Source organism: Labrus bergylta, chromosome 2, assembly GCF_963930695.1.
Source record: "Labrus bergylta chromosome 2, fLabBer1.1, whole genome shotgun sequence".
Lineage (NCBI taxonomy): Eukaryota > Metazoa > Chordata > Actinopteri > Labriformes > Labridae > Labrus > Labrus bergylta.
This window is the reverse complement of record NC_089196.1, coordinates 33,578,014-33,599,658: the sequence shown is the minus strand read 5'-3', so window position 1 is coordinate 33,599,658 and position 21,645 is coordinate 33,578,014. Positions and strand designations below refer to the sequence as shown.

The 21,645-nt window shown below is 41.0% G+C and overlaps 3 protein-coding genes across 6 annotated transcripts in view; 1 reads left to right on the top strand and 2 right to left on the bottom strand.

Annotated features, from left to right (window-relative positions):
- Positions 1-21,645, top strand: part of LOC136181104 (NLR family CARD domain-containing protein 3-like) — a 724,139-nt gene that overhangs the window by 519,655 nt on the left and 182,839 nt on the right. The window lies entirely within an intron of this gene.
- LOC136181103 (NLR family CARD domain-containing protein 3-like) overlaps positions 1-21,645 on the bottom strand; it is a 113,779-nt gene that overhangs the window by 10,083 nt on the left and 82,051 nt on the right. The window lies entirely within an intron of this gene.
- The window catches only part of LOC136181112 (protein NLRC3-like), a 693,514-nt gene that overhangs the window by 626,662 nt on the left and 45,207 nt on the right, over positions 1-21,645 (bottom strand). The gene's annotated exons all lie outside the window — the stretch shown is intronic.

Sequence of the window (21,645 nt, the reverse complement as noted above, 5' to 3'; positions counted from 1 at the left end):
AGGAACAAGTCCAGGTGTCCATTAGGACTCTGTAAGGCCTGGTCCACAGCACTCTGATATAAATGTGTTGGGTCAGGGTTTTCTCTGAATCCTTTAGACCACCTGGATGTTGTTTGTTCTTCTGACATCAGATTGACTCCAGAGTTGATGAAGGTCAGATGGACATGAAGAGCAGCCAGAAACTCCTGAACACTCAGATGGATGAAGCAGAACACCTTGTCCTGGTACAGTCCTCTCTCCTCTTTAAAGATCTGTGTGAACACTCCTGAGTACACTGAGGCTGCTCTGATATCGATGCCACACTCTATCAGGTCTGAGTCATAGAAGATCAGGTTTCCTTTCTGCAGCTGCTCAAAAGCCAGTTTTCCCAGAGACTTAATCATCTTCCTGCTCTCTGGACTCCAGTGTGGATCTGTCTTATCTCCTCCATCATACTTGATGTTCTTCAGTTTGGACTGAAACACCAGGAAGTGGATGTACATCTCAGTCAGGGTCTTGGGCAGCTCTCCTCCCTCTCTGGTCTTCAGCACATCCTCCAGAACTGTAGCAGTGATCCAGCAGAAGACTGGGATGTGGCACATGATGTGGAGGCTTCTGGACGTCTTGATGTGGGTGATGATTCTGTCGGCTTGCTCCTCATTTCTGAATCTCTTCATGAAGTACTCCTCCTTCTGTGGGTCAGTGAACCCTCTGACCTCTGTCACCATGTCAACACACTCAGGAGGGATCTGATTGGCTGCTGCAGGTCTTGTAGTTATCCAGAGGTGAGCAGAGGGAAGCAGTTTCCCCCTGATGAGGTTAGTCAGCAGCACATCCACTGAGGTGGACTCTGTGACATCAGTCAGGGTCTCGTTGTTTTTAAAGTCCAGAGGAAGTCGACACTCATCCAGACCGTCAAAGATGAACACAACCTGGAACTCTTCAAACCTGCAGATTCCTGCTTCTTTGGTTTCAGGAAAGAAGTGATGAACAAGTTCCACCAAGCTGAACTTTTTCTCTTTCAGCACATTCAGCTCTCTAAAAGTGAATGGTAATGTGAAGTGTATGTCCTGGTTGTCTTTGTCTTCAGCCCAGTCCAGAGTGAACTTCTGTGTTAAGACTGTTTTCCCGATGCCAGCCACTCCCTTTGTCATCACTGTTCTGATTGGTTCATCTCTTCCAGGTGAGGCTTTAAAGATGTCTTCTTGTCTGATGGTTGTTTCTGGTCTGTCTGGTTTCCTGGATGCTGTTTCAATCTGTCTGACCTCGTGTTCATCATTGACCTCTCCAGTCCCTCCCTCTGTGATGTAGAGCTCTGTGTAGATCTGGTTCAGAAGGGTTGGGTTTCCTGCTTTAGCAATCCCCTCAAACACACACTGGAACTTCTCCTTCAGGTTAGATTTGAGTTTTTGGCACTCTGCAGTGACTGTTCCTGAATAAAGAAAGAACTGAAATCAATGAACAGATCCTGATATAGATGACATGACTATCTGAGTTTGGAACTTTAAACCTCTTTGTCCTTTTTCTAAAATACTAAATCTGTTAAAATGTTCTTACTGCTCTGCAGACAGTCAGCCAGCTCCTCCTGCTTCATTCTCCTCAGGAAGTGGAGAGTGATCTTCAAAAATGCCTCTTTACAGCTTCTCCCCTGCTCTTCATCCTCACTCTGACTCTCTAAGCATTCTGGGTAATCTGGACTCAGAACCCTCTGGACTCTCTTCAGCTCGTTCTTCACAAAGGTGATGATGTTCTCCTCCAGCAGCTGGAACAGAAGGAGACACTGGATATTTAGTATAAACTGGTAGAACTCAACATGTGGTTCATCTGTCAGCCTGAAGGTCAGCTGGTCTAAACAGAACAATAACTTAGAATTAAATTATTGTAATGGTAGTATATTAATTAACAGTGTGTTGAACACACCATAAAGATGGAGTCCAGGTCTGTTGGATTCTGCTGGTCTGATTGATCTCTGTGAATGTTGGAGCTCTCCTGTTGAACTCTGTGACAGAACATATTACACAAGAAAACAACAAGATATATATAATGAAACTCTGAGCCAAGATATGAGTCTTTAAACAACAGAGACATAACATTAACTTCATTTTTAATTCTCACCTTCCATCAGGGGCTGCTACGTGCTACGTACTACAGGTGAGTGTATTGCATAACTTCCTGTTCTCCGCTGTATTGTGTTGTTCAGTGCTGATCGTTAGAGCTAAAAGCTAAAAGCTAAAAGCTTAATTGTTAATTTTGTCTAGTTTCTTACGACTGTTGTTTCCAACACACTGTACGTTCAGACAAACAGAAGTGATCGAAAAGCACTCTTTCTCTCTAGCGACAAACCTGCTTAAAAGTTTTTTTTATTTTAGCTACCTACTCTTAGCCTAGCTTAGCAGTTAGCTTTATTTACAATGGCTTTGATTTCTGTCTTTCCCTCTCCTGCTCTCTCCTGCTCTACGTGTCAGATGTTAAGTTACTCCTCGTCCTCCTTTAGTGATAATCTAAGAAATGTAGTTTATTTTTAGCTTTGGAGGTGAGGGTGTCTGAGTTAGAGAGATGGCTCTGCACAGCTGAGTCAGAGTCATCGTATGCAGCAGTAGTTAGCCAGCCACCTGTAGCCGGTGCGGGCCGACATATTTTTTTAACAGTTTTTATCACTCTCCTCCAGGTGCAATAGAACGTACAGTTAACAAACGGCACATTACCCCTGAAGTAGCCACAACTCTTACATAACATCTTACAGAAATACCACCTTACCATCATCCTGTGAACAACTTGTTACCGATTTTAATTATAAACTGAGGACAGTGCTTGATGCCTGCGCTCCAATCACAACTAAGACAGTAAAAACAAAAAAGGTCGTTCCATGGAAAAACAATGCGACCAATGCACTTAAGAGAGACTGCAGACTGCAAAACAAAAATAGAAATTGATAAAAAATATACTTGTAGAAGCAATAAAAGACTACAACAAAGCCATCCGAAAATCAAGGCAAGAATATTTCTCAAACCTGATAAACAGCCCCAGACATCTTTTCAGGACAATAGATTCTCTGTTACACCCCACAACCAATAACAGCTCAGTGCTCTCAGGATCTTTTAAAAAAAAATAATAATTCTAGTCTTCTAGTTAACCCTCGACCAAGGCTGAATTTTTCTTCTTTTGAAAGCCTTGTTCTTAGTCTTTCACATCCAGTCTCAAGAACCTTTCAGCCAGTTCTAGTTGTTGTAGTTTGCCGCCCTCCTGGCCCATATTCTGAATTTCTATCTGAATTTGCAGAATTCTTATCAAATGTAGTCCTTAGCAGTGATAGAACAATTGTTGTAGGTGACTTCAATGTCCACGTGGATGTTGATAATGATAGCCTTAGCACAGCTTTCATGTCATTATTAGACTCTATTGGTTTCACCCAGGGTGTAAAACGAACCTACTCATCGTTTTAACCACATCCTGGATCTTGTTTCAAAGATCATTTTTAATCAGATTGTTCCAGTTTAAAACTGGCAGATGGATAATCAGTAATCAGGAGCAGAGGTGATGTTCTCCACAGTTCTCTCTGTTTCTATTAGAACAGTATCTCACTCAGAATACAGCCAACACTGTGTCTGTCCTCAAATTCTTCAGACTGATGAAAGTAAAGTTAACAGAAGACGACTTAAACATAAACACAGCTCAGAAAGATGCTGTGGTTAATAACTGAGATTTACAGATAGCAACATGCAGTAATATGATCTCACAGAGAGAGAGAGAGGAGAGAGAGAGAGAGAGAGAGAGAGAGAGAGAGAGAGAGAGAGAGGAGAGGGAGAGAGAGAGAGTGAGGGAGAGAGGAGGAGAGAGAGATAGAGAGAGAGAGAGAGGGAGAGAGAGAGAGAGAGAGAGAGAGAGAGAGGAGAGAGAGAGAGTGAGGGAGAGAGAGGGAGAGAGAAGAGAGAGAGAGAGAGAGAGGGAGAGAGAGAGAGAGAGAGAGAGAGAGAGAGAGAGAGAGAGTGAGGGAGAGAGAGGGAGAGAGAGAGAGAGAGAGGGAGGGAGATATAGGAGCTCAAGGTGCCAGTTCCCCCAGTAGTCTAAGCCTATAGCAGCATAACTAGGAGCTGGTCTACACCAGCGCCAGCCCTGACTATAAAATGTATAGTTACTTTTAAGTCTTTAAAATGGACGTGCAGAAGCAGACTCTCAGTGAATGAAATCTGATATTGTGGACAGTATGTCTGTTTGTTTTGGTCATCATTGGGAGTGAGGAAGGAGAGGACTTTCATTCTACCTGAGGGAAAAACAAAAATGTTCATTCAATAAAAATGCTTTAATTGGGGTGCTGGTGGCCTAGTGGTTAGTGTGTGTATCCCATGTAGGGAGACTGTAGCCCTCCAAGCGGGTGCTCGGGTTCAAATCCGACCTGTGGCTCCTTTCCTGCATGTCATTCCCCATTCTCTCTCTCCTTTATTTCCGACTCTATCTACTGTCCTGTCTCTAAATAACGGAACAAAAAGCCCAAAAATAAATATTTCCTCAGATTTGTCTCTTTTTTAAGGTTTGGCCTATTATTTTGACTTTGTCTCAGAATATTTAGCTTCTTTCTAGTAGGGCTGTTTTTGCTTTGAAGTCATAAAGTCCATCACACTGTCGGCTGGTTCTGTGTCAGGCAGGTTAAGTTCTGACAGGGTCGGGGAAATAGGGCGCAGGGAAAGACCCAAATGCAGAAAAAAATGGACTCACAGCTGCAATAAAATGATTCTTTTCCACATTTTACAGCCTTCAGGCAGGTCAGGGTTCAAATACAAACACTTCAAATGGTAAGAAAACTAAATGAAGCTGATGAGGAAAATGAAGACAGGTGAGTAGAGTAGAAGGGAAGGTCTGGGCTATTGAAACCTAGAAGAGAAGGAGGTGAATTCTGAGGACCTCTGGTGGAGAAGGAGGAGAAACAGGAGAAAAGTACGAGTCCTGGGAGAGGTGAACATGGACTGAAGACTGAGAGTGATGTAAATGGCTGAGGATGAAAGAGTGAGCCTACAGAAAAGCAGAACAGAGCTCTTTGTCAATTTCAGATCTCACCTTCCATCAGCAGGACGTCCATCTTTAAACTCAATAAGGCGACCTATAGACCGGTCACTCTTCATGGACACACAGCTGGGTCCAGGAGAGTCTGGTCTCTGTTCCTGCATCCTGATACAAAAAAACAACATTATTAGTTACTGTGAGCAGCAGATGAGACAGTGATGATGATGATGATGATGATGATGATGATGATGATGGTGATGATGATGATGATGATGATGGTGATGGTGATGATGATGATGATGATGATGGTGATGGTGATGATGATGGTGATGGTGATGATGATGATGATGATGATGAAGGTGGAGTGATGTGAGTGTTGAGCTGTGACATGGAGAAGAGTCATGGACAGTTAGAGATCCTCACCTCAGAGCTTCATGTTCCTCACACAGAGAGGTTTTAGAGGGAGGGACTCCCTCCTCTGTGTCCTCACACTGATCCATAGCAGAGCGCCCCCTGCTGGGAGAGCTGCACTCTGTCACTACAACAACACTGATGGAGTTCAGCTGCTGAAGTCACATCCAGTCAAAGATCTTCAGCTGTGGAGAAAACAAAGATATGAAGCTGCTGATTCACCATCATCATCATCATCATCATCATCATCACCTCACTGTCAGTCTACAAACATCACATCTACCTGGTTCACCTTCATCATCATCATCATCATCACCTCACTGTCAGTCTACAAACATCACATCTACCTGGTTCATCTTCATCATCATCATCATCATCACCTCACTGTCAGTCTACAAACATCACATCTACCTGGTTCACCTTCAAAAAGGGAAAGCAGCACCAACAAAACCATGGTTATCTTATGGTCCAGCGTGATTGCTGGGCGCTCTTCTTTGTTGCTGCAAGACACATTTTTCTAGCAGTTTTTGGGTACGCATAAAAGTTTAAACATTTTTCAACTTTTTTGATCAAGAAGCAGAGTCGCAGCGATCGTCAATGTCACTTAAAGTAGCCAATCAAATCAAGTAGGTTTGACCTCCGCTTTTTATGACATTTTCCCCTCCTCCTCTTGGAGCAAACATATTTCATTTGGTCGCCCGTATGCACACACAGCCCTGCTCCACAGGCGCTCCCAGCTGTTCTTTCCTCAGCTGCGTTCAGGTGTTTTTTTGAGGCGAGTTGCGTCTCTGTGTGATCGGGTTCTAAGGGGGCCCCATCTGACATCACTCACTCTCATCGCTCTGCTAAGAGTCACATGATTTATTCCTATGAAATGAATTATCCGTCTGAGAGTGAAAACAGAGGAGCAGTGGTGGAGCAGACAGTGAAGATGAAATGTAACAGTAAATGACCGAATGCTGCGAGTCTAGTCTTAACTATCGGGGAGAGATGTTCTTTATGTTGGAAATAATACTTCTGTGAACTTTGAAGATAAATGTTTATACAGAGCATTTTTTTGTAGGTGTCAGATTATTGATCACATATTGGTGATGAATGGTTGGAGGACCCCCCTGTGAAGGGGCCCAACAGACTGAAGAATCCCCATTGGTTAGATCAATCTGACACAGCTATCTGACTGGAAGGAGACATTCAATAAGAGCTGATCATAGAGAATAACTACAGCAGACAGAGTTTGTCTTTATAAATCTATCTACTAGAATCACACACTGTGATTTCACTGCAGTAATTCTACTTATAGAGCTGCATAATAAGGTCTCTGGTCTGTGCTGATCTCTGCTGTGGGTGCAGCAGAGATCAGCTGTCCCCTTCTGCAGAGCTCCACGTCGAAAATTCATTCAACTACAGGACTTGGACCTTTCGAGGCTTCTAGCACTTTCAATATTTCAGTAAAAATGTCTTTCCGATATCACCGAGGCTCAAAATCCTGATCTGCCACTGAACGTTGCAGCGGTGTAAACTCTAGTGACCTCCGCTCTCTGCCATGGACGCCACTAGCGCACGTCAGTAATGCGGCCCCGATTAAACTGGCTCTGATAAATGCCAGATCAGTGCTAAATAAGACTTTTATTCTTAACGACTTTTTCACATCCCAGGGCCTAGATTTCCTTCTGGCGACTGAAACTTGGCTGAACTCCAATGATGTAAGTCCACTTATTGAGCTTTCTCCAAATGAATGTTCCTTCTTTAACACGCCACGACCCTCCGGACGGGGCGGGGGTCTGGCAGCAGTTTTTAAAAACAAAGTGGGTACAGCAAACCCTCTTCTTATCATCATATTATATCGTCCTCCAAAATCAGATAAACATTTTATCACTGAGTTTGCAGACCTCTTATCGCAAATTGTGCCATCATTTGAAAGAATTTTAATACTGGGTGATTTTAATGTCCATGTATGTTGTCCATCAAAACCACTTGTCGGTGAATTTTTAAACCTGATTGAATCATTTAATTTTGCACAGCATGTCTCAGGTCCCACTCATAAACATGGCCACACTTTGGACTTGGTCTTGTCTTGTGGTTTTCCTGTTAACAATTTGGAAATAATGGACCCTTGTCTTTCAGATCACAGTGCCATTATTTTTAATGTGTCTCTCTCTGTCCTGTCATCAAATGGTCTCCTCCCCATGCTTTACTCTCGTTACATTAACCCTTCCACTGCCAGTTTATTCTCAGCTGCTCAAGATACTCTGTCCGTTGAAAATATTCCTACTGAACTCTGCACTGAGAATCACATTCAATTATTTAATGCTACCTGCTCCTCAATTCTCAACCATATTGCTCCTCTCAAGATAAAAAAACCAAAGCCTAAATCACAGTCTTGGATTACTGAATCCACTAGAGCCCTAAGGAGGAGCTGCAGACAAGCTGAACGCAAGTGGAAGCAGGATAAGCTCCAAATCTCACATGACATCCTTAAAGAGCGGCTGATCAGATACCAAATTGCAGTCAAGGCAGCGAGAGCAAAACATTTCTCAGATATCATCTCAAAAGATCACCATAATCCTAAAGTCCTATTCAATATTATAAACTCTCTCACCTGCCCCCCTCCTGGATCCTCTCTAGACACTCCCCTTAGTAGAGCTGAAGACTTCCTAAAGTTCTTCACTGAAAAAGTTGCTGGCATTAGAAAAAATATCTCAGCCCCTACCAGGCACATCTCAGCCTCCCCGCCCTTCAACTGCTCTGCCCAGTTAAACCGACATCATCAAACAGGTCGCCAACAGCTTAAGTCACTTATACAACCACATTAGGCCCCACGACAGGAACCTTGGCTTTATCTTCGACTCAGGCTTTACATTTGATCGGCAGGTAAATACAGTTGTCAAATCCAGTTTCTTTCAGCGCCGTACAATTTCCAAGCTAAAACCTATCCTCTCATTCAGTGACTTACAGACAGTAACCCATGCGCTCATTTCATCCCGGCTTGACTACTGCAATTGCTGGTCCAAAATGCTGCAGCAAGGCTGCTGACTGGAACCAAGAAGAGGGAGCATATCAGTCCTGTCCTAGCGTTCCTTCATTGGCTCCCAATACGATTCAGAATCGATTTTAAGATTGTGATGTTTGTTTTTAAAGCCCTGAATGGCCTGGCCCCCTTATATATTACCAACCTCTTCAGGCCGTACACCTCATCTAGGTGCCTGAGATCATCAGACATGGGCCTCCTGGCTGTTCCCCGCTCACAGCTCAAGCTAAAGGGAGATCAGGCCTTTTCAGTAAAAGCCTCTAAACTGTGGAACGGCCTCCTTCATTCCATCAGGTCTGCACCCTCTGTTGACTCTTTTAAGTCCTGTCTCAAGACATACTTTTATATTTTAGCATTTGAGTCCTCTGGTCCTGAATAGACCGTTTCTTTCAGGTTCCTTTGTTGCTTTCTTTATATATTTTTTATTTATATATGTATATATGTATACATATATATATATATTTCTCTCTTGTGGACATTGTGATCTCAAGTTGTTTTTTCTTTTTTCATGTATTGTACAGCACTTTGGTCAGCTGTAGCTGTTTTTAAATGTGCTCTATAATAAATATGACTTGACTTGACTTGACTTGCAGAGGAGTGTTTGTGTTGCTTGGCAACCGTCCAGTTTCAGAGAAGTTGTGGAACCAGTTGAGCTGATGGAGTGATTATTTTTAGTCCTAACTGATGAGGACAGACTCCACGCCCTCCCTCTGCTGTGTTAAACTGTACTGTTAGCATGTTAGCATAGCCTGCATGCTAACTGAGAGTCATCATGTTCCCTGCACTTCTACTATAGTCAGAGCAGCTAATGAACCTGGTGGCTAACTGTTAGCTTACAGCTCTTTTGACACTTAAATCAAACAGAGGGTCTTAAAAACAGTGAAAAGTGTCTCTTACCTTCAACACAGAGAACAGATCTGCGTCAGAATGAGACAGAGTCAGAGTCCTACTGAGACCAGGAAATACTACAGTTGGTTCATCAACATACCAACAGGTGATCAAAGGACACACCCTCCATTTCTCCCTGAAGGAAGTTTGAGTTTATTATTTTAAGATTCATGAGAAGAAATAAAAGTGTGTGTGATCAGAAGCAGCAGAGATTGTCTTCATGTTGAAACCTCAGCTGTCAATCAAGAGAAGAACTTTCAGACTGTCATTAAAAAAAGACAAAAACTTGAGTTATTATTGACCATCGTCCTTTTGAAATGATCTTCAGTGATCGATAAACTTCTGTGTTTGACATGTTTTATTTAATTGTCTAAAAACTGTTGACAGTTTCACAGTGAATGATCATTTACATCGTTAGTCAATCAATGGGACGCTCTTTGAAATGAATGAAAATCTAAATGTACCTGGTTCATCTGAATCTACAGAGTAACTATCAAAGCAGAGTTTAAGTGTCAGTCACAGCCAATCGAAATCTGTCCTTGTTCACACCTGACGCAGGTATGACAGCACTAAAAAAGGGACTACTACAGGTGATGTACAGTACCTGTGTGTCACTGCTGAAGCTTACCCTGCTGACAAACTACAATAACTAACTTCCTGTTTCCAACACCTGCATACAAGGATATAAAGATTAATACTGAGGCAGTTAAAAATCGATTCAAAGGTGTCAAGGTTCACTTTGATACTCTGAAAAACTGAATCGCAGTACTTTTTTTAAACAGCAGAGGGCGCCATCTATTCATGCTTCTCTTGTTTGACTTCCTACATCACTCACGTGAGCCTCAGCTCCTGAAGAGCAGAGGAGGTTGGTTGTTACCTGGTTGTAACAAGCAGTCTTTATCATGGCAGCTGCAGTGCAAGATGTTGAAATTCATAGCTTCAGTCCACCTTAGTTTGCATATTTCCTCAGATTTATTCAAATAAACCCCTTAAATTCTTTTGAAACCACGTCTCTGCCTCATCAGTGTTCGAATCTGTGTGTCTTAATTATTTACATTTGGAGTTTTAAGTTCTGTATTTCCTGAGGTGCAAGCCCCCAGGTGGTGTTGTCGGTTATTATTTGACATAAGATATTACCATTCACCAACCCTTGCCACACTTACATTGGGAGGAGTCATTAAACAAAACTGTGACTCCTCCTCCTCTCTTATGCACTCAGGCCTCGCTTACAAAACTGAAGTTGGGAGGGGTTGACTCGATAAGAACAGCTGCACTGTTATTTTTGTCTAACCAAGTTTCAGTTAAAAACATAAAATCAAGCTTGTGCTCAATAATAAAATCATTGATTAAAAATGATTTCCCTGCCAGTGATCTAATGTTTAGTAGAGCCAGCTTCAGGGTCCTAGAAGCTTCGGCTGCTAACGTTTTTGGGACAGGTTGTGGCTCAAAAGGAATGTATGCTAAGTTTGACAAGTTTGCAAAATCACATAGCTGCCTTTTGCTTCTTGGCAGAGTCCCCTTTATTCTTCTATTACCTATCATCACAGAGATTTTGGAACCTACTGACGTGCAGGGCCCCGGCTTATCCTGGACAGAGTCATGACTGCTGATATCCTTGCAGCCTGGACCCAAAACACATCAGTTTGACCTCTGAATGTTCTGCATTTCATCCTTATCAAGCTGAGGAGACAAAACACCCGCATGACTGAATGGGCATTACATGCAGTTGTAAGCCAGTTATTCAGTGCCAACAACCTGCTGAATCTCTCCTCTGCTCTTCTGACTGGTGGTATGGGGCCGCTGATAAACACATCCACATCCAAGGGGCTGACCATCCTCAGCAGACCAGTGAAGTCCTGTTTCAAGACTTCAGATTGTTGTTTTGTGACATCATTTGACCCAATGTGCAGTATGGCATTCTTCACAGTCGGGTGTTTAGCCACAATATGCAGGATCCTGTCTGCTAAATCAGAGACCATATCTCTGGGAAAACACAGTACTTCTGTGTTTTTACCGCACATCCTTTGTACATCTTTAACAGCAAAGTCACCCACAATCAGAGTCTCAAGCCCAGGCTTTAGCTTTCCCTGTAGCCGTTTACTTTTTGATATGTTTTCAGTCCTTACCCTGATGTCTGAGGATGGAGAACCAGATGAAGATCCAGTGCTCTGCAACAGAGGGGAATATCTGTTCTATAGTTCCACATTAGGTTGTAGGGGAGGCTTGTTGCTAACCCTCCCTTTCACAGCTGTCCACGGCTGTGTCCTTCAAGATACCGGGGTTGAGGAGGCACTTTGCAGGGGAGGTACTGCAGGCCAGCCGGTCTCATCACATATCTCAGCTCACTGTGCTCTGCCTGTTAACCGTTCTCCCATTTCCCAGAGAAATGTATTAGACAATACAGAGCCCACCTTTGTCATTGTAGAGGTCTCTGTTCTCTTTTGCCGTGTGTTAGCTTGCTCTTGTCCACTATTCTGAGTTAGTGGTAATGTGGTGTCATTCCTGCACAGTCCGTTCACTTCCACATTCACTTCTAGGGGATAAATCTTTGTCTCCAGCACTACATACTGCAGCTTGATTTCAGGTGTTAAAATCACATCCAGCAGTTTTCTTGGCCGGAGGAGCTCCTCTTTGTATCCACATGTTGTTGTTTGTCCTGATATATCTCTGATAACTGCAGCGAGCAGCCGTCGTCTGAATAAATCTTTAAGTTCCTGAAACTCGGACATCTGACACTCATCCAAGAGTCACAGGAAGAAAACTCAACTCATTGCTGATGATACTCTTCTTTAATTGGCGGGTGGCAACTAGCTTTAAGGTGCATTAGCGCCATCTACTATGCTGGAGTGTGGGCCAGGATACCTATAACTATTAAAAGAAAAAATAATAATAATAAAGAAAGAAAAGTAAATGAATTAATTAAATTATCTTAACTAGTCCAGTTTCTTTTAAAAATGTAAACAAAGCTTTATATTTTCCTTCCTCATTATTCAACACATTTTTAAGTCAATGTTACAATGCCCCATCATCAGCAAATAGTGATTGTCCAGTATCAGAATCCATTCCAGAAAACACATCATTAATCATTATTGAGAAGAGTGGGCTTATAACGTTCCCCTGAGGAGCTCCGTTATCTACCTTATATCTAGTTGATATAGCCACCCCCATCTTGACTTGAATATATCTATCAAATAAAAAATCTATAATCCAGTTCAAACTTTTACTTGTTATTCCCATTTTGTGCAATTTGATAATTAATCCCTCTTTCCAAACCTCGTCATAGGCTTTTTGGACATCAAAAACACTTCCATTACCGACTCTTTATTAACCTGAGCTTTCCTTATTTCTGTCTCTAAACATACAACTGGATCCATTGTTCCCATCCCTTTCCTAAACCCACTCTGATATGATGAACGTAATCCTCTGGTTTCGATGAAATATGTCATTCTTTCCATGATTTTCCCGACATGGGTCCTCTCCTGCTTGAGCTGCTTTACAGTTTTTCCAAATGCTTATTCTGCCATTTTGAGCAGGTGTAGTTAATGTAGTCAATTTATTTCAGTTTAGCTTTAAGTAAAGTTTTCCTCCAGCGCCAACAGTCTTCTTTTTGACTTTGAAAAGGCCATTGATCCTTTTATCATCACTGTCACAGGTTGGTTTACAACTGTCAGGTCATTCTGTGTGTTTTTTAATTCAGTGCTTCCTCGACTTAAATAGGGCTTGAAGATAACAGAGGACACGCTTTGCAATTCAGCTGCTTTCTTTAGATATTTTTCCAATGTATTTATTGTCACATCTTAAACAATCCCTCAGGAGCTTACCAGGTTGTAAACCTTCAAACATAAAAGGACATGAACATGTTAATTAACAAATGTCTTTTAAGAACATAAACATACTAAATCAAATCAGTCTCAAATTTTGACAAATTAACCATGCATCTTTTATCATCCTTACCTTCCTTTTTCCCATTTTAACACCAAACAAAACAAATCAGAATTTAAGTTAATATAACCATTAAATGAATCTGAATTTTAGTATCTATTCAGTTCTTTATCTTTTGTTTACAATTTAAACAAACCAGCTAAATGTGTTCAATATTAATTATTATTTACCCTTCTAATTTAATTGTTTCCTGTGAACACTACACTATAAAACCAGAATGCAGAGTGCATCACTATGAAATAAACAGCCTACATTAAATACATGTCACCATTCAAACATTCTGAACAGATAATTACCAAAGAACACAGCACACTTACCAAAGGTATCTCTGCTGTCTTCCTTTCATTGAATTCAGCCTGAAAGTGTCTCAGCCTCTCACCTCACTCCTGCTCTCACACACACCGCTGACACTCCTGTCTGTCAGTTAGAGCCACTCAGCAGGTTTACACACCTGGCTCACAAAGGTTACCTGATTTCCTGACCTGCTCAGTGCTGCTCTCCAGTGTTCAATACAAACTTTAAATAAAGGCTGACAACAGAGATAACCTGATAAGTAATAATAAAGCTGATTAACCTTTAAACACAAAGTAAATAAAAGCATATTAATATTTTCACTTTCTGTTTGTCCTTAGATTTTAACAAAACAAAGACTGATTTAAAAAAATCCCCCAGACACCAAACATTTGTTGTATGAAAAATAACTTGTTTTTTGTGTGTTTTTTTCATTAAGAATATTATCATCATGTAATCAAACTAGCATTTAAAGGGTTAAATCCTGATAATTATTCAATATTTGATCGTTTTGATCAGGACTGAAGTTGATCAAAAGATTTAACCCAAAAAACAGAAAAAAAAATAATCTGTACTATTTTTATAACAGTTTTTGGAAGTGAACATTTTTGTCCTTAATGACTCAAGAGGGTAGTACATTTTAAATCTGATGCTACACAAAAACTAATAATGCATCAAAGTCAATATTTTGTATAATCTTTGACATATTCAAGACTGATTTTTAAAAAATCCCCCAGCCACCAAATATTTGTTATATGGAAAATAACTTTTTTTTCATAAATAACAACAGTGATCAAGTAATGAAATTGGCATCTAAAGGCTTAAAATCCTCAAAATGATTGAATGTTTGGTAGTTTTGAGCAGGGCTGAAGTTGTTTAAGACATTTATGCAGAAAGAAGCAAAAAAAAAAAAAGTAATCTGTTCTATTTTTATCGCAGATTTTTGGACGTTGGACATTTTTGTCCTAAATGACTGAAGAGGGTAGTAAATTAAACTGATGCCTGAGGGTTTAAAGTGTGTCTTATACAGATTTGATGGTAATAACAACTTATTTCAAGGACCTTCATATAAAGTGTTACCCAAGAAGAACTTAGACTGAGGTTCTGTCTGTGTTTAAACAGATGTCATGAAACAGGGTAACTAAACCTCATATTTTCAGTTGTACTGCTCTACCCTGGAATTTAAAAAAATGCATTTAGAATGTCAATGTATCAACTTAGAGAAGGAGGGGGGGGGGGGCAAGACACGCCCACTCACTGCTTCACGCTGTTATCAGCCACAACATGATACAATGTTTGCCCCACACACACACACACACACACACACACACACACACACACACACACAGTGGCTCAGGCTCAGGGCTCAGTGTGCATGTGTGTGTGTGTGGGGGGAGCGAGTGAGGAGAGAGAGTACGAGGTGAGAGAGTGTGTTCGGCACAATGGTCAACCTCCGGTCTCGAAAAATGAAGCCTATGCTTAAGTATAAAAAACTGCAGTTCCTCGAGGTTCTGCTTGAGGCTGGCTGCAGAAGCGCCGGAAGTGCCATAAGCCCACAGACAAAAAAGCCCGTTTTTACCACAGGAATCAACATGTTTACAGCCTGGTTCAAAAAACGAGATATATCTGAGAAGTTGACGGCCCCTTCTCCTCACACTGTGGGGGGGGGGGGGGAATTTTTTTATAACTCATCGGATTGTTTTTTATTAAGGGAAACGGCTATGCCCATATTAGGATTGTGACAGTTTGATTGACAGCTCTGCGCGCCGCATCTGTCTGTCACGTCCATGGTCGCGTCAGGAGCAGGAGCTATGTACTCAACACTAGCTTAATTCGGCTTCATCCCGTTCCCGACCTTGAACCGTTAGCTTTCTTCATCTTTTTTTCTTCGTTTGGAGTGTTTGTTTAGCAAATATCTAACAACGAATATGTCTTGCTGTGCGGTTAATTGTAGTAACAGACCATCCAAGAAGTCGATTCTGCAGTTTTTTCGATGAGTGATATAGTCGTGTTATATATTTATTGAATACTCTGTCAGGTGTCTGTCTATTTTTGCGGGGCTAGCTTGTTCAGGGTTAGCTTGTAAACCAGCCGGCTAACTGTACAATTGGCCTCAGTGTAGCCCATTATTTACGCTCAATGGTTTAGCCGATCTCCCATTCATGCCAAAGATGCTAAAGTTAACATCTCTAGCCAGCATTATTTAATTGGGGAAAAAAGTAATTCCGAAGAGTTAGAAATTTGAGTTGTTAAGATGTTGAAAAGAATGAGTTTGTGTGAAGCTAAAGGTTCACCTCGGTGGTTAACCACAGACTTTAAATATGATTATCTGACGTTATGATGAATGCTATACTCAACATAAATGTCGAAATTTATAAATAAACTTTGGATATTAATTCTGCGTTAGTACTTTCCAATAATAATGTAATATGTCATTGTTATTTTTGAGATTATTTTTTTGGTTGACGTTCATTTCGACGGCCCACAAACTGAAAATTATATTTTCTGTCATGATTTTTATAACATAAACATGCGATAACAAGTACAACTCGACGGGTAGAGATCAGCTATATATTGAAGCTGTGCCAAGTGTGCCATTACGCACAGAGGTAGAGAGATATGAAACATCAACTTCAATCAATAATCAGTTCTAATGTTAATCCGTTTAGCACAGAATATTGGGAGTTACACCCATGTTGTCCAAACGGCTCCAATAAGTGCGCCAGGGACCAGAGGCTCTGAATATTTCTGATGTATTCCGTGACTTTTTTGTCTCCTCTTGCCGCGACGGAACAAATGAAGCGTTCTTAATCGATATGGATGCTCTTACAAAGAATATAGCAGTAGTAATATATATATATATATATATATATAAATAACATACAGAATGGAAATAACATATACAGTAAAGCAATATGTACAATAAATAGTTTTAAGAATACAGCCATGTTGATGTATGTGAATAAGATAGACTGACATATGTGTTAACACATTTTGCCTGTAAATAGTTTTCCTCTAGGTGATTCAGATTGGCTGGAGCAGTGGATGCTCAACCTGAGAAGACAGAACTGGACTCCAAACAAGGCTTCTCGTCTGTGCAGTGAACACTTCGAAAGCTGTCACATCGGCACTGATTCCAGGGTATGGAGATATTTTAAATATTATTATTAACAAAGAAATGTATTGATTTAAACTGATGAAGTACTATCCACAATAAACTGCTTAATTGCACAGTGTAAGTGCAACACAGATGAATACAGTAAATTAACACAAAGTGGATTTAATGGATAACTGCTATTTTCTGTCTAAATCATTTTTTCCTTTTTCTTTTTACTTTTTAATAGGGGAGGAAATGTCTAAAGAACACTGCTGTGCCTACCATTTTCCACTTCCCAGAGGAAAAAGTGCCAGGAGGAAAATGCTTGGTGGTAAGTGCAAATGAGGTAAGTGACAATGGCATGGTTGTTTTGAGTAGTGGTGAGGAGGTTTCAGATGTAGGTGATGGTAGCAGTGCCGTAAATCTCATTGCTGATCACAGCAATGTCATGATGGAAGACACACCCCAACAAGCCTTTGTTGCTCAAGATGTCATTCATGATGACATTACGCTGACAGCGAATGCAGGGGAAGATGTTGGTCTAGGTAGCAGCAATCAACCCATACATCAGAGTAAAAATTGGACAGCATTAGATCGCTGCCAAAACAGCTAAGTTTTGATCTAATGGCCGTATCTCAGGGTGATCACTCTTACGGTGTTTCTCATTCTCCAAGAACACTGAAGAGGATGGCTTCTGCTACAGAGGTAAAGCACTGTGCAGCTCGAAAAAAGCTGAGGTTAAAAGTCCAGCACACAAGATTGAAGTCAAAAGTTTCTTCAATGAAAGGTTTAGTCAGTTTCTTCTGAAAAGTGCTTCAGAAGAAACTTCTAATTTCATTGGAATGTGCCTCTCTTCTTTCTGATCTCGAAGATGTTCCAAGAGAGATCTTTCAAAGACTAAAAAAGAAGAAGTCTGTGTTTTCAGAGAATCTGAAACAATTCGCCACAACACTGCACTTCTACTCTCCGAAAGCCTATGACTATGTCAGAGAGAAATTTCTTTTGGCTTTGCCTCATCCACAAACCATAAGAAAATGGTATAGTAGCATCTCTGCAGATCCTGGATTTACTGTTGCTTCTTTCACAGCTTTAAAAAGTCATGTTGCTGATCAGAAAGGATTAGGTAAGGACACAGTTTGCTCATTGATGATGGATGAAATGTACATTCATAAGCAGACTGAGTTTGGGGGGGACCAAATTCACGGCTATGTTGACATCGGAGCTGGTGAAATTGAAAACGTAATTGCAACACAAGCATTGGTCCTCATGGTTGTTGCAGTTAATGCGTCTTGGAAGATCCCCATTGCTTACTTCCTCATCAACAGCATGACCGGACAAGAGAGAGCAAACATTGTCCGAGAGAGCCTAGTTAGGCTTCATGAAATCGGTGTTAGGGTTGTCTCATTGACATGTGATGGACCATCTCAAAACTTTGCAATGGTCAAAGAGCTTGGTGCCAAGTTGGACCTCGTGGACATGAAACCTTTCTTTTTCAATCCTGAAGATCTCACACAAAAAGTCCATGTTCTCTCGGATCCATGTCACATACTCAAGCTTCTTTGGAATGTCTTTTCAACAGTCGAGGTTCTGGTGAGAGAAGATGGCCAGCAGATAAGACGGCAGTACATCAAGGAGCTCAACAAGCTTCAGGAGAAGGAGGGTTTGCGCCTTGGCAACAAACTGATGATGGCACATATTCAGTGGTGCAATCAAAAAATGAAGGTACATCTTGCAGCCCAACTCTTCAGCAGCAGTGTGGCTGATGCCATTGAGTATTGTGAGAGGGGGCTTAAATATCCCCAGTTCTTTGGATGTTCAGCCACTGTTCAATTCTTGCGCACCATTGATGTTGCTTTTGATGTCTTTAACAGCAGGAACCCACTTGGAAAGGGATTTAAAGCCCCCCTGAAGCCAGCAAACAAACACCATGCCAAGGCCATTTTAGATGAAGCAGAGTCACTCCTTTGTGGGCTCAGAATGACAGGAAGAGACAACACACTTGTACATGTGCACTCTACACAGAAGAGAACTGCCATTTATGGTTTCATTGCTTGTGCAAGAAGTGTGATGGGCATCTATGAAGATCTGGTAGAGCAGCCAGCAGCCCCATGCCGATACCTTCTGACCTACAAACTCAGCCAGGACCACTTGGAGCTGTTCTTCTCTGCAATCAGAGCACGTGGCGGATTTAACAACAACCCCAATGTGAGGCAGTTTAGAGGAGCTTACAAGCGACTCCTTGTAAGGCATCAGGTAAAAAGAGGCACAGGTAACTGTCTCCTTCGTGACAACACAACCGTCCTTGATTCAACACCCGCGACTGTGAATGTTGCGCGCAGGTTGGATGTGAAGCCAGTTGAAGTGCTTGTGCCTGAGGATGACAGTCTGTCTGACCTTCCAGATGTTGACAGTCTATCTGAGTACAAAGACGCAGCAATTTCTTACATCACAGGCTTCATCGTCAAGAAGATGAAACAGAAGACAACATGCATGGCTTGCTCACAAGCACTGACCTCAGATGACTCGGTTCACCATTTCATTACTTTGAAGAACAGAGGTGTCCTCCAGAAACCATCACCGGACATCACTGCAGTTTGCCAAGCTACTGAAAGACGCTTTCAGAGGCTTCTAAAAATCAATGAGGGCAAGCCTCCACTGGGAAGAGGAACAACTGCAGCAATTGTCACCCAGGTTCTTGCAGATTGTTCAGAGAAGAATCTCTTTCCCCAGCTGCACAGCCACATGTTTGACATGTGTGTTGAAGCCAACCATGTCCATGTTTTGGTAAGGATGGCTACTGCATGGTACTGCAAAGTTCGACTGAACCACATAGCAAGAAGAGAGGCAGAAAAAATAAAGGAAGGTAAAGTGGTTCACAGAAAGCTTACTAAATTAATCCATTTTTATGGAGATTAAATAAAAGGTGTTCTGTGTGTGGTTAAAGTACATAAGTTATTATATATTTTGATATTGTACATATGTGTATATATTTGTATGTATGTTTCTATTACTGTACAGTATGTTCTTCTACCTGCTTCTCTTTGTTTATATGTGCATATTTGTATGTGTATATATTTGTATGCATGTTTCTATATCTGTACAGTATGTTCTTCTACCTGCATCTCTTTATGTCTATATATATATGTATATTTGTGTATATGTTTCTCTAATTGTACAACAAATTCTATTTCCTGCATATCAGAATGTGGCCAACTCCTTTTTGATGTTTTTCTCGCAACATGGGAAATGGTAACCTCACCTCACCACTACTTAAAGCCAATGTCAGATAAAAACTGAACACATGAATGACTGTCTTTTAGAGTCTGCATGAACGGGGCCTAAGATGATGTTGATCTGTTAATCATTTTCAGTGTCACATTCGTTGTAGTTATTATGTACATAGTTTATGGAATTGTTTGTCCAATTAAAAGTTGACTTCAAATTTTAAATGTCTACAAAACATACATATTATAGAATTTACCTATAAACAAAAAAAACTTCAAGATGTTCAAATGTACTGTATGTTAAACTTTCTGATTTGTATTATAGAGTTCACCAACACATTTTTGGATCTCCAGGTTTGATAAAAATGTTATATATTAATATTTAAGTTATGTATTTTGAATTGATTGTTAATTTTGCTGAGGGTTTTTGGAAATTGTTATTGTTACATAGTTGTTATAAGGTAGATAAACATACTTCCTGATTTATTTTGTGGTTAATTTTGTCCCCATTGCTCACCCTCAGGTTCAGTAATAGTGCGTAACTTTTGCATTGTTGTTGTATTCTTGCTTTTCATTTTCACATGTCCTGTGCTGTATAGTGTCTCGTGCGTTTGTCCCGTGTTACATGTTCCTACTCTTGGCCTGCACCTTGTCGTGGTGAGTGGGCTTTCAACCAAGACAGGCCATACTGCATGTTTAAAACCAGAGTTTTAACCTCTCATTTTCTCTCTCATGTAGGATGTAGGACACCAGGGAGTTGTGTTTCAACAACCTCGCAAGTGTGACAAGCAAGGCATGGTTCAAAGGTTGAAGGTATTACTAGTTTCAAGAAAAAAACTATGATTTTAAAAAGTATTGTTTTTAATGTTAGCTTTGTTGTTGTGAATTCCATGTTATATATATCTTCTTCCTTTAGGAATATTTATTTCTCATTCCATCGTTGTCTTGATCACTGTCACATGTGAGCTGTTCAAACAATAATCCAGACATGTCCATTTACAATCACTCCTGTTACCTCATAGCGTGGCGTACAGCGGTCAAAAAAGTGTAATTGCTCCCCGTCTAGCAACACCTGACACCCCAGTGATAGTTCCTACCTATATAGAGTTTCACCTTAACCTGAAGGCGACACCTGCTGGAACAATTTGTGTTTGCACTTCATAAACATGGCTCCTACAGTGGTGTTGTTTGTCATTCCCTGTCTGTTTAATCCTCATGTGTCTCTCTCCTGTCTGTGTGAGTTTGGTGGGCGGGGTTCATGTTCTCAGGCGGCACCAGGTGCAGCTCGTTGGTCATCAGGATCTCTACTACAAAGACTTCCCTCTGCTTCACCTCGCCGCCAGATTGTTTCACCAGCTCGCGTGGTATTGTACTCTCTTGGCTTCTCTGTGATTACTAGTTCTCGTTGTGATAGCTTGTGTAGCTAACCCCTTTTTTCTTCTCTGCCTTGCGTCAGATAGCTGTTTGTGTTTCTTGCTTCACCTCACCTGTGCTTTTGGGACACCACACTGGGATCACGGACACTGCCACTTGGAACCTCGCACTACCCCTCCCCTTGCACTTTTTGAGTCACATTTGGAATAAACTTTTTGTAACTTTATCCTGCCTATCTGAGTCGTGCTTTTGGGTCCAGAATTTGTACTAATCGTATCAGGAGTCTCCTACTAGTTCCCATTTCTTAACCTCTTATAACTGTAATACATTGGTTCTTTTTGATATATTTTATAAATATAAATGATCTGCTTTTTAATACTTCCCTTAATTGTTAACATTAAAACTCTTCTATA